This window comes from Neofelis nebulosa, chromosome 3 (genome assembly GCF_028018385.1).
Source record: "Neofelis nebulosa isolate mNeoNeb1 chromosome 3, mNeoNeb1.pri, whole genome shotgun sequence".
Taxonomy (NCBI): domain Eukaryota; kingdom Metazoa; phylum Chordata; class Mammalia; order Carnivora; family Felidae; genus Neofelis; species Neofelis nebulosa.
Window position 1 is genome coordinate 64318340 of NC_080784.1, and position 15619 is coordinate 64333958.

The following is a 15619-nucleotide window of genomic DNA, read 5'->3' on the forward strand; positions in this document are numbered from 1 at the left end:
ACACAATCCGCCGCTTCTTGCAGACCTGCAACATTTCATCACCTCCCCTGAAAGCTTACCTGAGCAAACCATAATATGTACTTTCATTACCCACTTACACCTGAAAATCACATCACCACACTGAATGTGCCACGTGTCCAACCTGTGACATTGTAAGTTCAGTATCTGATGCTTTCCATGGTTTTTCTGGTCCGTGCTTTTTTTTTTTTTTTTTTTTGTAAGAGAGAGAGAGAGGAGAGAGGAACAGAGGGGCAGAAGGAGAGAAAGAGAGAATCCCAAGCAGGCTCTGCTGACACAGGGCTCAATCCCATGACCCCAGGATCATGACCTGAACCAAAATCAAGAGGCAGAAGTTCAACAGACTGAGGCACCCAGGTGCCTCTGATCCACGCTTCTGAGCATCTTGTTTTCTTTTTGGCTTTCCACCCGTGACTCTTCTAGTCAAACCCCTTTTGGCTAACAGCAACCAGTACTTGCTAAAAAGGACTCACTGGCCTAGCAGCATTCATTCAACAAGCACAGCAGTGCTGGTCATGGGCATGAGTGGCCTGGACACAGAGCCTCTGCCCTGGGGGATGACACAACCTTCATGCAGGAAACAAGTAGAACACACATTACAGAAGATGCTGAGGGAAGACAACACAAAAGAGGGATCATAAAAAGGTTAGTCAATGGCAAGGGCTTGTTATAGGGATCTTCTAGCCCAAGTTCTCATCCGGTTTGTCATCTACAGTCACTTTGCCCACAAATGGTAAGTCATTTCCATACCAACATTTATTACTAAAGCCAGACATTCTTCTACGTCACTGCCTGCTAGAAAGTGCTATACAACCTCTCTCTTTTACTCACTGAACTAATTAAGCATTCAAGGATCATAAATAAGATCCTCTCGTGTGGAAAGAAACAGGAAAGCAGAAAAGAGAAGGGAATGTAGGGAGAGAAAGCAGTAGGTTTGAGCACACATGTGTGGACAAGAGAAAATGACCCAAGACATAGGGAAACACAAACTTTCGAATGGAGGAGAAAGAAAACTTCAATCAAAAATGACACGGGCAGAAAAAAAAAAATGACAGAGGCAGTTTAAAAATTATGATGAGTGCTATAAGACACCTTAAAGAAAAGGTTTGGTTCTAGAATTCTTTAAAGATTAAAGAAGCATGAAAACGATGCTGCCACCCTCACCTTCACCTTAATCCAGCATCTCCTGTTAGAAAAACAACATAATTAAGCCTCAGGATTTCTTGAAAGTTCATTTCTTTTTTAGACACAGTACACTGCCAGCGACCATAAGCTATCAGAAAAGCCTATGGGAATCAATAATTACACCAAATTCCTTCGTAAACACAAACCCTGGGAGGAAAGAAATAATAATGATGTACATTTAACTGCGTGCTTCCCTGGAGATTATTTCTGACAAGATCTCAGAAAGAAGCTGTTTTCCTAAGAGCTAAAATATCTCAAAACTATCCTGCCACTTCCCAGGGGAGGAAACATCCATCTGTATTATAAGGGAAGGGAGCTGGTTAATGAGAAAGAGGTATATATGCCTATACAGCAGAAGACAGGGATTGGGTTACGAGTCTGCTGCCTAAGCACGTTTTTCCCTCTAAAAAAAGGGAGAAAAAAGAAGGGCTGAGAAATACAGAAATATAATTCTTCATCTGCGTATAAGGCACGTTCCTCTATCCTACTCTCCCTGGATCTTGTAGACAGATGGGATTTGTATTATCTGGAAGTTCTTTGGTGCCAAAAGTAAAGACACTTGGGTAATTCTCACTTGGACTTTAGACAAAAGCCACACCTAATTCATCTATAAGGCTCAAGCGATGCATAAAACCCCACAGGGCCTGGGGCCACACGAATATAAAACCATGCACTTAGTTCTCAAGGACTGAATTCACCTCTTAGGACTTAGGCATGACTTAGCTTAGACACAAACACGTCTGACTTTAATTTATATATATATGACTGCCAAGCAATTTTTAATATCATTTCTAAAGTATTACTAGAAGACATACTTTGCTAATTCATACATTCCAAGGATCATTTTTAATATGAATTCTTTCCCCAGAAAACTGCATCTGCTTCCAACAAATTCAATCTCTATCATACACTGCTTTAGAAATGTTTTAATCTTTGTTTCATGTTAACCTGTGAAAGAGTATCAAAACAAATAGCTTGTCACAGATTGCATTAATAGCTTAAGAATTCCAGTAAATACTGAGAATTAATACTAAATACATACTAAAGGCAGTTGTAAAAGGTTTAGATTTAGAGTAAAAGTAGATTTAGATCTAATTCTAGTTTTGTTTTGTTTTTTTTTTAACGTTTATTTATTTTTGAGACAGAGAGAGACAGAGCATGAACGGGGGAGGGTCAGAGAGAGGGAGACACAGAATCCGAAACAGGCTCCAGGCTGTCAGCACAGAGCCCGACGCGGGGCTCGAACTCACGGACCGCGAGATGGTGACCTGAGCCGAAGTTGGCCGCTCAACCGACTGAGCCACCCAGGTGCCCCTCTAATTCTAGTTTTTATATACCACCTGAGTTACTGCTCTTTGCTGTTTATAGAGAAAACCTTTAAGTAGTATGGTTTGTGACATTTACTTTTGACAAGGCATTAAAAAAACATATCCAATGTAGTCAGGTGTCCAACTCTTGATTTTAGCTCAGGTCATGGTCTTGTGGTTTGTGGGATTGAACCCTGTGTAGGACTTCATACTGACAGTGCAGAGTCTACTTGGGATTCTCTCTCCCTCTCTTACTGCCCCTCCCTCCCTCCCTCTCTCAAAATAAATGAATAAACATTTAAAAATTAAAGAAATAGGGGTACCTGGGTGGCTCAGTTGGTTAAACATCTGACTTTGACTCAGGTCATGATCTCACAGCTCATGGGTTCAAGCCCTGTGTCGGGCTCTGGGCTGACAGCTCAGAGCCTGGATCCTGCTTTGGATTCTGTGTTTCCAGCTCTCTCTGTCCCTCCCCACTCATGCTCTGTCTCTCTCTCTCATAAATAAATAAACATTAAAAAAGTTTTTTAATAAAACAGAATAATTAAAAAATATCCAATGATACTGTACAGAGTTTACCTGGTGTCGTTTTTAACTTCACAGAGTCTCTCTCCAAATTAGAGTGTTATGCTTCTGTATTTCGATCATGTAGACCTCTGAAGCTCTATGTGGATATCCACACAGACATCATCACTAAAATTCTGAGAGTCACTTTTGACTCTCCCCTCTTCCTTACCCACCCATGCCATCATTCACTAAAACCTGCAGAATTAAGCCCAGGGAGATCTCAAATCAAATACACCCCCCCTCATCCCTTCCACCACTATGTCACCAGGGTCCCTGCTAACACCACCACAGCAACTTCCTAATTGTTTCCCAACCCCCAGGAGGACTCCACAGATCTAACCATGGCACTCAAAAGCCATGAGCTGCTCTTAGTCCAAGTGTGTGAGCCCCTTCCACATCCCATCCCTGCTTAGCTATCCAGCTTCCTCTCTCCCTCTCCCACTTCTAGCCTTAAAATGTATCAGGAAAGAACTTCCCATAGTTCACATACAGCGAACAATATCCTGCTTTAATGCCTTTGTTGAGTTTTCTCTTTCTCTCCCCATGCTTCCATTTACCAGGCTAATCTCCATTCTTCAAGATTCAGCTGGACCCTCTGCAAATAGGCTTACCTGTTAATGAGCCAAGGCTGGGTTAGGCTCCCAACCTGGGTACACTTGGGTACCTACTGCAAATGCACTCTGTTATACTATACCTAGCTCTCCCCACCTAAATCTTGAACTCCCTGAGAGTGAGATGTCTTTCTCATCTTGTCTCTGTATCCCACAATGACTGACCTATTGTAGATACCCAATAAATTCTGGTTGGATAAATGAATGACTAAAAAAATTAAAAGTAAAGTGTAACAATTTAAAATGTAGGATCTTTACTCAACATAATTAACATGTGAATTAATCTCAAGCATGGGTATTCTAGCTATGAAGGATTTCAGTCAATATTCATTGAATATCCACTATACATCCCAGGCCAAGCTAAGCCCTTCACTAGTGAACACTGCACCATCTCTACTTTTTTTCTTTTGATTTTTTTATTGTTTATTTATTTTTGAAAGACAGAGAGATGGAGCTTGAGTGGGGGAGGGGCAGAGAGAGAGACAGAGAGAGAGACACAGAATCTGAAGCAAGCTCCAGGTTTTGAGCTGTCAGCACAGAGCCCAATGCAGGCTTGAACCCATGGACTGCTGAGATCATGACATGAGCTGTAGAGGGATGCTTAATCTGCTGAGCCACCCACATGCCCCTCATCTCTACTTTCTTTGAGAAAAAAATGAAGTCCTCCAAATTGTAAAAGTTTATGGACATATCTCTGAATAGGAACATTTCCATCTCAAGGACCCTTTAATTAAGACTCCAGAAATCCAGCACAAACTGGTAACTTTATTTATCCATTCTAAAGTTCTAAAAAGTGAATAGGTTGAGACGGCAAACCCTAAGATCTGTTTCAATACAAAAATCCTATGATTCTAACTTCAGTTACTGTTCAGCATATAAAAATACTTGGAAAAAAAACATAAAAACAAAGAATCTTTACTCTGCTGAAACCTTAAGAAGTGAATGACAAATTTATAGCTACATTTAATAAATAAATTTTATTCCATTACTTTCAAGTTCACATATATTCTAATCATTATTCTAATCATGTATTTGCCATTAGTCCTGGGTTACAAAGAAGCTATTGACACACAGGTATTTTCATTCTGGCAACCTGTCCTGGATGCCCCTGCCAGTCATTCCCTATGATGGTCATGGTGCATAACTCCCCAATTCTACCAATAATAAGAGGCAAACATGGTAACTGCATTCCCCTGCCAGTTTTGGTCTAGTTTGAGTAACTTCTGGAAAAGTTCTACTAGACCCTAAAGGGGAGAAAAAAAGAAAAAGCAATCCCTCTCTTTCCTTGAGATGTTGGGTTCACTCTGATAGGCATCTTGCATTCATGAGGGGCAGCAACCTTGGTATAAAATTTTTACTGAGGCTAGCAGACAGAGAGACAGAAGAAAGCAGATCCTTCATGAAATCTTTCAGCTGCAGATCTGACCATGCCTGGTGTCCAGCCTACTTTCCAGTTATGAGAGAAGAGATTTCCTTACTATTTAAACCAGTTTAAGTACAGTTTCTGTTATGTGCAGACTAAAGCATCCTAACTTAGGCTCTTAATACACAAGACCCTATTTAATTCTCTTCACAGCAGTCAATAATATCAGAAATTATATTTTCTTTGAATTTACTCTGTCTAGCCTTTCCTCCTCTTCCAATGACAATCATGAGAACAGGGACCTGTCTTATCCATTTCTAACGTCCCCAAACCTAGGATAATGCCTAGCACATAGAAGATGCTGAACAAATATTCCTTGATGAACAAAAGCATGAATCTTAGACAAATATAACCATACATCTAAAACTCTCACTTCTTGGGGAGAGAAAAGCCATGGAGGGTAGGGAGCTGTTTTTGCAGAGAGGACAAAGGGGGAGAGGGAGGACAGAGAAAGGGGAAGAGTGCAGGAAAAATGCTTCACCTATAGTAGCTGGAGAGAAAGAGTGAAAAATGCTCATGGGGAAATGAACAAGAAATCTGTTCTCCAAAACTATTGATGGGAAGAAAGGCGAGGGTTTCAATACCACCAGGATTCTATAAACCGTGAAATGCAGAGTCTCAAGTTTCAGAGATGGACTCTCTAAGGGGAGAAAAGACAAAACAAAGACTAGAAAGGTCCAGAGATCATCACCAGAAACACCAACTCTACAGGCAACACAATGGCACTAAATTCATATCTTTCACTACTCACTCTAAATGTCGATGGACTAAATGCTCCAATCAAAAGACACTGGGTATCAGAATGGATAAGAAAACAAGACTCATCTATATGCTGCTAAAAAAGAGACTCGTTTTAGATCTAAATACACTTGCAGATTGAAAGTTAAGGGGATGGAGAATAATCTATCATGCTAATAATAGTCACCAAAAGAAAGGTGCAGTAGTCATCCTTGTATCAGGATGAAGATAAAACTTTAAAATAAAAACTATAACAGATGAAGAAGGACACTATATCACAATTAACGGGTCTATCCACCAAGAAGACCTAACAATTGTAAATATTTATTCCTCCAATGTGAAAGCACCCAAATATATAAATCAATCACAAAAATAAAGAAACTCATTGATAATAATACCATAATAGTAGGGGACTTCAACACCCCACTTACAGCAACGGACAAATCATCTAAGCAGAACATCAACAAGGAAACAATGGCTTTGAATGACACACTGGACCAGATAGACTTAACAGATACATTCAGAACATTTCATCCTAAAGCAGGAGAATGCACATTCTTCTTGAGTGTACATGGAACATTCTCTAGAACAGATAGCATATTGGGACACAAATCAGCCATCAACAAGTACAAAAAGATTGAGATCATACTGTGCATATTTTCAGACCACAATGCTATGAAACTCGAAATCAACCACAAGAAAAAATTTGGAAAGACCATGAATACTTGGAGATAAAATAACATCCTACTAAAGAATGGGAACTCTTTCAGAGGAGCCAGGATAGCGGAACAGCATGGAAGATTTTTTGTGTGTCTTGCATCCATGAAATACAGACAGACCAACACTAAATCCTCCTACACACCTAGAAAACTGATTGGAGGATTAACACAGCAGTCTGCACAACCTGAACCACAGAATTCAGCAGGTACACAGCGCGGAGAGGTGGACTAGGGGAGTGAGAAGGCACGGGAAGGGAGGTGCTTTTGCAAGTGGAGAGAGGATGGAGACTGGGGGTGTGGGGGAAAATACGGGAAAAGCACCCCTCCCCAAAAGCAGCTGGAGAGAAAGTGGAAAGTTGGAAACAGCTACAGGGACTAAACTAAAAAGGGAGTAAGGAGAAAGGAGAGGGTTTAAATTCCATTAAGACTGTAAACAAGGGGAACACAAAGTGCGCAACTCCTCAGCTCAATACCTGGTGGTACTCTGGTGAGAAGGGCAAATCCCCAGGAACAGAGTGGGGTCCGGGAGGTTCTTGGGCTACACGGGGATAAGTGGTTCCACTGCTGGAAGGACATTTGGTAGAGACTATTGAAGCCACCTGGTCCCAGCAGACTCCAGAAAACGGCCACATTCGCTGGTGCTGGAACAAGGTCGTTAAGGGTGAAGCCTGGTGCTAGATATATGTTGTGATTTTCCATAACCCCTGAAAAGCTGCTGCTACGCTATCTTGCGAACTTTTTCTGGGGCAGGCTGGAACCTGGCCACAGTCTCTGGGCACTGGAAGCAGCACAGTCCAGCAAGCATTCCGGGGTGCAGCCAACATTCGGCCATTGCTTGGTGAGACCCTCCCACAGAGGGGCAAACAGGTCAAAGCCACCGTCCTTCAGAAGTAAGGGACCAGGGAAAACAGCCGCATCTGAGACAAAACTCGGGAGAGAGGTACTGCCTGGGGCTTGGTCACCGACAGTGAAGAAGCAGGGAGTGGACTAAAGCTGAAGACAGAGGATGGGTGCACGATTGCTGATCAGAGAGAACAGAGTTCCCATACTAGAGACCGGGTAGCTGGGTGACGCCATTTTCACTGCTCCCGCACATACGCACAGACACCTACCAGCGCTAAAACCATCCACCCCAGTAGGCTAGTAGCGCCATCTAGTGGAGAACAGAGTCTTTACACTGAGCCCCGCCCAACTGGGCCAACCTCGCTCTTCAAGAACACAAGTCTCACTGCCTACTTAGTTTATGGACTATAAAGCGCTACATAGACTGATGTCTAGGGGAAAACGAAGTAATTTCAGTCCTATTTCAATCTGTTAGCAGGTCCATCTATTCAATTTTCTTTTTTTTCTCCTTTACACTATTCTTTTTCTTGAATACAGAAAGAGAAAAAATTCATTTTTATTTTCAACTTTTTATTAAAAATATTTTTAATTTTTTTTACTATATTTTTTGTGTCAATTTTTTCAAATTCTATCTTACTTCCATCATTCTATTTTTGTCTACTTCAGTGTATTCACCTTCTCAAATTTTCAAACGATTTCCTTTTCTTTTTTTTTTTTTCATTTCTATTCTTTTTCTTGAGTTCAGAAAAACTTCATTTTTACTTTCAATTGCAACTAAAAATATTTTCCTTTAATTTTTTACTATATTTTTTGCTTTTATATAAATTTTTTCAAATTCCATTTTACTTCCATTTTATTTTAGACTCCCACTACTTTGAAAGTGTATTCACTTTTTAAAACGATTTCCTTTTTTCTTCTTTTTCATTCCTTTTCTTTTTCTTAAACAGAAAGAGAAAAAATTCATTTTTATTTTGAATTATTATTAAAAATATTTTTAATTTTTTTCTACTATATTCTTTACTTTTGTGTAAATCTTTTTAAATTCTATTTTACTCCCATCATCTCATTTTAGTCTACTTGAGTGTATTCATTTTTTCAAATTCTCAATTTCCTTTTTTTTCTTCCCCCTTTTTTTCTCTAATCTGTCAAACCACTTTCAACACCCAGACCAAATCACACCTATGATCTAGCATCATTTACTCGATTTTTTTGTGTATGTTCTTAATTTTTTAATTTTAATTTTTTAATTTTAATTTTTCTACCTTATTAATTCCTTTTCTCCCTTCAAAATCACAAAATGAAGGAATTTACCCCAAAGGAAAAAGCATGAAGAAACAACAGGCAGGGATTTAACCAACACAGATACAAGCAAGATGTCTGAACCAGAATTTAGAATCACGATAATAATACTAGCTGCAGTCGAAAACAGATTAGAATCCCTTTCTGCAGAGATAAAAGAAGTAAAAAATAGAATGAAATTAAAAATGCTATAACTGAACTGCAATCATGGATGGATGCAGCCGCGGCAAGGATGGATGAGGCAGAACAGAGAATCAGTGATATAGAGGACAAACTTATAGAGAATAATGAGGCAGAAAAAAAGAGGGAGATGAAGGCAAAAGAGCATGATTTAAGAATTAGAGAAATCAGTGACTCATTAAAAAGGAACCACATCAGAATCATAGGGGTCCCAGAAGAGGAAGAGAGAGAAATAGGGGTAGAAGGGTTATGTGAGCAAATCATAGCAGAAAACTTTCCTAATCTGGGAAAAGACACAGACGTCAAAATCTGGGAAGCACAGAGAACGACCCCCATTAGATTCAACAAAACCCAACCATCAACAAGGCATATCATAGTCAAATTCACAAAATACTCAGGCAAGGAGAGAATCATGAAGGCAGCAAGGGAAAAAAAGTCCCTAACCTACAAGGGAAGACAGATCAGGTTTGCAGCAGCCCTATCCACAGAAACTTGGCGTGGCAGGATATATTCAATGTGCTGAATCAGAAAAATATGCAGCCAAGAATTCTTTACCCAGCAAGGCTGTCATTCAAAATAGAAGGAAGGATAAAAAGTTTCCCAAACAAAAACTAAAGGAGTTTGTGACCACTAAACCAGCCCTGCAAGAAATTTTAAGGGGGACTCTCTGAGGGGAGAAAAGATGAATACATATACATATACATAGCAACAAAGATTATAAAGGACCAGAAACACCACCAGAAAATCCAACTCCACAAGCATCATAATGGCAATGAATTCGTATCTTTCAGTACTCACTCTAAACGTCAATGGACTCAATGCTCCAATCAAAAAACATAGGGTAACAGAATGGATAAGAAAACAAGATCCATCTATATGCTGTTTACAAGAGACCCACTTTAGACCTAATGACACCTTCAGATTGAAAATAAGGGGATGGAGAACCATCTATCATGCTAATGGTCAACCAAAGAAAGTCAGAGTAGCCATACTTATATCACAAAACCTAGACTTTAAAATAAAGACTGTATCAAGAGATGCAGAAGGGCATTATATCATAATCAAGGGGGTCTATCCACCAAGAAGACCTAACAATTGTAAACATTTATGCACCAAATATGGAAGCACCCAAATATATACATCGATGAATCACAAACATAAAGAAACTCATCAATACTAATACCATAATAGTAGGAGACTTCAATACCCCTCTCACAACAATGGACAGATCATCTAATCAAAAAATCAACAAGGAAACAATGGCCTTGAATGACACACTGGACCAGACGAACTTAACAGATATATTGAGAACATTTCATCCTAAAGCAGCAGAATATACATTATTCTCCAGTGTACATGGAACGTTCTCCAGAATAGACCATATTCTGGACACAAATCAGCCCTAAGTAAGTACAAAAAGATCGAGAGCATACAGTGCCTATTTTCAGACCACAAAGCTATCAAACTCAAAATCAACCACAAGAAAAATTTGAAAGGTAACAAATACTTGGAGACTGAAGAACATCCTACTAAAGAATGAATGGGCTAACCAAGCAGTTTAAGAGGAAATTTAAAAGTATATGGAAGTCAATGAAAATGATAACACCACAACCCAAAACCTTTGGGATGCACCAAAGGCGGTCATAAGAGTAAAGTATATAGCAATCCAGGCCTTCCTAAAGAAGGAAGACAGATCTTAGATACATATCCTAACGTTACGCCTTAAGGAGCTGGAAAAAGAATAGCAAATAAACCCCAAACCAGCAGAAAACAGAAAATAATAAAGATTAGAGCAGAAATTAATGCTATTGAAACAAAAAACAAAACAAAACAAAACAAAACAAAAAAAAAAACAGAACAGATCAATGAAACCAGATGCTGGTTCTTTGAAAGAATTAACAAAATTGATAAACCACTAGCCAGTTTGATCAAAAAGAAAAAGGAAAGGACCCAAATAAATAAAGTCAAGAATGAAACAGGAGAGATCACAACCAACACAGCAGAAATAAAAACAATAATAAGAGAATATTACGGCAATTATATGCCAATAAAATGGGCAATCTGGAAGAAATGGACAAATTCCTAAAAGATATACACCACCAAAACTGAAACAGGAAGAAATAAAAAATTTGAACAGACCTATGACCAGTAAGGAAATCAAAGTAGTAATCAAAAATCTGCCAAAAAACAAGAGTCCGGGGCCAGATGGCTTTCCAGGGAAATTCTACCTAACATTTAAGGAAGAGTGAACACCTATTCTCTTGAAGCTGTTCCAAAAAATAGAAATGGAAGGAAAACTTCCAAACTCTTTCTATGAAGCCAGCATTACGTTCATTCCAAAACCAGACAGAGACCCCACTAAGAAGGAGAACTATATAGACCAATTTCCCTGATGAACATGGATGCAAAAATCCTGAACAAGATATTAGCCAACTGGATCCAAAAATACATTAAAAAAAATGTATTCATCACGACCAAGTGGGATTTATACCTGGGATGCAGGGTTGGTTCAATATCCACAAAACAATTAACGTGATTTATCACACCAATAAAAGAAAGGACAAGAGCCATATGATCATCTCAATAGATGCAGAGAAAGCATGTGACAAAATACAGCATCCTTTCTTGATAAAAACCCTCAAGAGGGGCGCCTGGGTGGCGCAGTCGGTTAAGCGTCTGACTTCAGCCAGGTCACGATCTCGCGGTCCGTGAGTTCGAGCCCCGCGTCAGGCTCTGGGCTGATGGCTCGGAACCTGGAGCCTGTTTCCGATTCTGTGTCTCCCTCTCTCTCTGCCCCTCCCCCGTTCATGCTCTGTCTCTCTCTGTCCCAAAAATAAAAATAATAAAAAAAAATAAAAAATAAAAAATAAAAAAACCCTCAAGAAAGTAGGGATAGAAGGAGCATACCTCGAGATCATAAAAGCCATATAAGAACGACCCAACGTTAATATCATCCTCAATGGGGAAAAACTGAGAGCTTTCCCCCGAACATCAGGAACAAGACAGGGATGTCCACTCTTGCCACTGTTATTCAACATAGGATTGGAAGTCTTAGCCTCTGCAATCAGACAACACAAAGAAATAAAAGGCATCCAAATTGGCCAGGAGGAGGTCAAACTTTCACTCTTTGCAGATGACATGATACTGTATATGGAATACCCAAAAGATTCCACAAAAAAAACTGTTAGAATTGATTCATGAATTCAGCAAAGTTGCAGGATATAAAATCAGTGCACAGAAATCAGGTGCATTCCTATACACCAACAATGAAGCGACAGAAAGAGAAATCAAGGAATTGATCCCATTTACAGTTGCACCAAAACCCATAAAATACCTAGGAATAAATCTAACCAAAGAGGTGAAAAATCTATATGCTGAAAATTATAGAAAGCTTATGAAAGAAAAGACACCAAAAAATGGAAAAAGATTCCCTGCTCCTGGATAGGAAGAACAAATACTGTTAACATGTCAATACTACCCAAAGCAATCTACATATTCAATGAAATCCCTATCAAAATAACACCAGCATTCTTCACAGAGCTACAACAAATAATCCTAAAACTTGTATGGAACCAGAAAAGACCCCGAATAGCCAAAGAGATCTTGAAAAAGAAAACCAAAGCTGGAGGCATCACAATCCCAGACTTCAAGCTATACTACAAAGCTGTAATCATCAAGACAGTATGGTACTGTCACAAGAACAGACACTCAGATCAATGGAACAGAATAGAGAACCCAGAAATGGACCCAAAAACGTACGGCCAACTAATCTTTGACAAAGCGGGAAAGAATATCCAATGAAATAAAGACAGTCTCTTCAGCAAGTTGTGTTGGGAAAACTGGACAGTAACATGCAGAAGAATGAACCTGGACCACTTTCTTACACCATACACAAAAATAAACTCAAAATGGATGAAAGACCTCATCTTTGATCTTGGCCACAGCAACTTCTTACTCAACACGTCTCTGGAGGCAAGGGAAACAAAAGCAAAAATGAACTACTAGGACCTCGTCAAAATAAAAAGCTTCTGCACAGCGAAGAAAACAATCAACAAAACTAAAAGGTAACTGACAGAATGGGAGAAGATATTTGCAAATGACATATCAGATAAAGGGTTAGTATCCAACATCTATGAAGAACTTATCAAACTCAACACCCAAAAAACAAATAATTCAGTGAAGAAATGTGCAAAAGACATGAATAGACACTTCTCCAAGGAAGACACAGATGGCCAATGGACACATGAAAAAATGGTCAACATCACTCACCATCAGGGAAATACAAAGCAGAACCACAATGAGATACCACCTTACACCTGTCAGAATGGCTAACATTAACAACTCAGGCAACAACAGATGTTGGCGAGGATGCAGACAAAGAAGATCTCTTTTGCATTGTTGGTGGGAATGCAAGCTGGTGCAGCCACTCTGGAAAACAGGTTCCTCAAAAAACTAAAAATGGAGCTACCCTACAACCCAGCATTGCACTACTAGGCATTTATCCAAGGGATACAGGTGTGCTGTTTTGAAGGGACACATGCAGCCTCCATGTTTATAGCAGCACTATCAACAATACGCAAAGTATGGAAAGAGCCCAAATGTCCATCGATGGATGAATGGATAAAGAAAATGTGATATATATATTAAATGGAGTATTACTCAGCAATCAAAAAGAATGAAATCTTGCCATTTGCAACTACGTGGAGGGAACTGGAAGGTATTATGCTAAGTGAAATTAGTCAGAGAAAGACAAAAATCGTATGACTTAACTCATATGAGGACTTTAAGAGACAAAACAGATGAACATAAGGGAAGGGAAACAAAAATAATATAAAAACAGGGAGGGGGACAAAACAGAAGAGACTCATAAATATGAAGAACTGAGGGTTACACAAGTGATTGTGAGAGGGGGGATGGGCTAAATGGGTAAGGGGCATTAAGGAGTCTACTCCCGAAATCATTGTTGCACTATATGCTAACTAATTTGCATGTAAATTTTAAGAAATAAAAAATCAAATTAAAAAAAAGAAAAAGTACATGGAAGCCAATGAAAATGAAAACACGAAAACCCCAAACCTCTGGGACACAGCAAAGGAGGTCATAAGAGGGAGGTATATAGCAATCAGGTCTTCTTAAAGAAGGAAGAAAGGTCTCAAATACACAACCTAACCTTACACCTAAAAGAGCTGGAAAAGACCAGCAAATAAAGCCCAAAACCAGCAGAAGTCGGGAAATAATGAAGATTAAAGCAGAAATCAGTAATGTATATTTAAAAAAAAAAAAAAAAAACAGGTGAACAGATCAATGAAACCAGGAGCTGGTTCTCTGAAAGAATTAACAAAAGTCATAAACCCCTAGCCAGTTTCATCAAAAAGAAAAGGGAAAGGACCCAAACAAATAAGATCAAGAATTAAAGACGGGTGATCACAACCAACACCACAGAAATACAAACAATAATAATAAAATATGAGCAACTATATGTCAACACATTTGGCCAATCGGGAACAAACAGAAAAATTCCTAGAAACATATAAACTACCAAAACTCAGATAGGAGGTAGAAAATTTGAACAGACCCACATTCAGTAAAGAAATTGAATCAGTAATCAAAATCTCCCAACAAACGAGAGTCCAGAGCCAGATGGCTTTCCAGGGGAATTCTACCAAACATTTAAAGAAGAGTAGCACCTATTCTTTTGAAGCTGTTCCAAAAAATAGAATGGAAGCAAAAACTTCCAAATTCAGTCTATGCAGCCAGCATTACCTTGATTCCAAAACCTGACAAAGACTCCACTAAAAAGGAGAACTACAGACCAATTTCCCTGATGAACATGGATGCAAAAATTCCCAACTAGAACTAGCCAACAATACATTAAAAGAATTATTCACCAGGATCAAGTGGGATTTATTCCTAGGATTCAGGTCTGGTTCGTATCTGCAAATCAGTGTGATATATCACGTTAATAACAGAAAGGATAAGAATCACATGATCCTCTCAATAGATGCAGAGAAAGCATTTGACAAAATACAGCATCCTTTCTTGATAACCCTTAAGTAGGAATAAAAGGATTATGCCTCAAGATCATAGAGGCCACTACAAAAGACCCACAGGTAATATCATCCTCAATGAGGAAAAACTGAGAGCTTTCCCCCTAAGGTCAGGAACACAAGGATGTCCATTCTCACCACTGTTATTCAACATAGTGTTGCAAGTCATAGCCTCAGCAATAAGACAACACAAAGAAATAAAAAGCATCCTAATGGGCAAAGAGGAAATCAAACTTTCACTCTTGGAGGACGACTTGATACTCTATGTGTAAAACCCAAAAGAGTCCACCAAAAAACTGCTAGAATTGATCCATGAATTCAGCAAAGTCGCAGAATATAAAATCAATGCAAAGAAATCAGCTGCATTTCCATACACCAATAATGAAGCAGCAGAAAAAGAAATCAAGGAATCAATCCCATTTATTGCACCAAAAACCATAAAATATCTAGGAATAAACCTAACCAAAGAGGTGAAAAATCTATACACTGACAATTATAGAAAGCTTATGAAAGAAATTGAAGACACAAAAAATTAGAAAAACATTCTATGCTCATAGATTTGAAGAATACCGTTAAAATGTCAATACCACCCAAAGCAAGCTACATATTCAATACAATCCCTATCAAAATAACACCAGGATTCTTCACAGAGCTACAACACATAATCCTAAAATTTGTATGG

General features: G+C 38.9%; 1 protein-coding gene across 6 annotated transcripts in view; it reads right to left on the reverse strand.

Moving 5' to 3' along the window:
- Positions 1–15619, reverse strand: part of KLHL2 (kelch like family member 2) — a 121806-nt gene that overhangs the window by 69103 nt on the left and 37084 nt on the right. The window lies entirely within an intron of this gene.